Source organism: Sinocyclocheilus anshuiensis, unplaced genomic scaffold (genome assembly GCF_001515605.1).
Source record: "Sinocyclocheilus anshuiensis isolate Anshui unplaced genomic scaffold, SAMN03320099.WGS_v1.1 scaffold468, whole genome shotgun sequence".
Taxonomy (NCBI): domain Eukaryota; kingdom Metazoa; phylum Chordata; class Actinopteri; order Cypriniformes; family Cyprinidae; genus Sinocyclocheilus; species Sinocyclocheilus anshuiensis.
The window spans coordinates 149,059-151,474 of NW_015557069.1; positions in this window are offsets into that span (position 1 = coordinate 149,059).

The window sequence follows — 2,416 nt, forward strand, 5'->3', positions numbered from 1 at the left end:
AATTCTAATTATATTTTTATACAATGAAAATAGAAATAAAATAAAATAAAACCTACTTCAAATAAAAAGCCTTGGACAAACTATGCAAAAAAACTATGTATTATTTTCCGTCAAAGCGTCAAAAAGCACCTGATGAGAGTTTGAACTTCACATCAAACTGCTTCTGTTTCACACAAATGCCCAGTAAGCGACACAGACGTGCTTGTTCGGCTAGAATCGCCCTTAACTCGTGCATCTTCGGATGCGCAGCTGCGCGAAAAGTTACAAAAAAATGCCGTGCACACCGCCAAGCGAGGGGGATTACATTTTTTGTTGCACTGTCCTTATATAAGTTCTGTCAAACTTCCCATTGCTTTGGCCAATTATCACAAACAAGCATTACTTTACTGGTCACTTTTGTACAAACACAATTTTTCTCCTAGCAGGTGTTTTATATGGAACAATGGTAATATCACTCATAATAACAAGTCATTGTATATGGAGAATTGGGTTCGGCTTAACATATTAATTGTAAACCAGCTTATTGACAAGAATGGGCAATTATACACTTACCCTAATTTTATTACAAAATATGGCTTTTTTTGTAAGCGAAAAAGAATTTAACAAAGTAATCAAGGCTATTCCTAGTGGCATAATCATTTTAACCAAATTCTCTGATGTAAATATTAATAATACAAGCCTACAAAATCTCCAACTTTTTGTAAATGGTCTCTCCTTTTTTGTCAAGCGTTTTAATCACAGTTTTATAAGACCTCCCTTAATGTCGGATGTAAATCAAAATGGCTTAAACCTCATTGTATATCTTGGCGCAGCATTTGGATGTTACCATATAAATATGTAATTTCTAATAAAGTAAAAGAAGTACTTTACAAAAGTATTCACAGATATTATCCTGTAAATGCAGTTGTTAGCAGATATATTCATAGTGTTTGTGATAAATGTACCTTTTGTAATGTATCTGTTGAAGATATTGAACATTTATTTTTCTATTGCCCTTTTTCTATTTCATTTTGGGTTGACTTTAAAATAGACCTAACAAAAAAATTAAACAAAGCCCTTAATTTAGAACCTCATGATATTTTACTTTGTTATCAAAACCCATGTATTAATTTTGCGGTTTTTGTTGTTGTTGTTGCTGTTGTTCTGTTTTGCATCCTTTGAGATGTGCAACGTTTCCCTGTTTGCATTGTGTCTTTGTGTGATGGAACCATAGACTGTATAAAAACATGGACGTAGTGTCCGTGACGTCACCCGTAGGGTTCCGAAGAGAGTTTTTGAAGCTCAAAGTGGGCGGAGCCGGCCGTCGCCATCTTGCAATCCCCCATGTAAATCAAAATGGCTTAAACCTCATTGTATATCTTGGCGCAGCATTTGGATGTTACCATATAAATATGTAATTTCTAATAAAGTAAAAGAAGTACTTTACAAAATTATTCACAGATATTATCCTGTAAATGCAGTTGTTAGCAGATATATTCATAGTGTTTGTGATAAATGTACCGTTTGTACTGTATCTGTTGAAGATATTGAACATTTATTTTTCTATTGCCCTTTTTCTATTTCATTTTGGGGTGACTTTAAAATAGACATAACAAAAAAAAACTAAACAAAGCCCTTCATTTAGAACCTCATGATATTTTACTTTGTTATCAAAACCCATCTTTCTCTGATAAACATATTTATATTATTAATCTGTTACTTATCTTAGCAACGTTTTATATTCATAAGTCAAAAGTAATTCAAAAGAAACCATCATATATTACATTTTGTAACACTGATCTTAAAATATACTTTGAAACCCTTTCTAATATGAGATCACAAAATAAGAAGCTAATAAAAACAATACAAATTCTAAAGCTTTTCAAAGTTATGTAACTGCCCTAATGTATGTATGTATTTATTTATTTTTTTATCCTGTTATTTTTATTATATATATATATATATATATATATATGTGTGTGTGTGTGTGTGTGTTATTCATAGTGTTTGTGATAAATGTACCTTTTGTAATGTATCTGTTGAAGATATTGAACATTTATTTTTCTATTGCCCTTTTTCTATTTCATTTTGGGGTGACTTTAAAATAGACATAACAAAAAAAAACTAAACAAAGCCCTTCATTTAGAACCTCATGATATTTTACTTTGTTATCAAAACCCATCTTTTTCTGATAAACATGTTTATATTATTAATCTGTTACTTACCTTAGCAAAGTTTTATATTCATAAGTCAAAAGTGATTCAAAAGAAACCATCATATATTACATTTTGTAACACTGATCTTAAAATATACTTTGAAACCCTTTCTAATATGAGATCACAAAATAAGTAGCCAATAAAAACAATACAATTTCTAAAGCTTTTCAAATTTATGTAACTGCCCTAATGTATGTATTTTTTTTTTATCCTGTTATTTT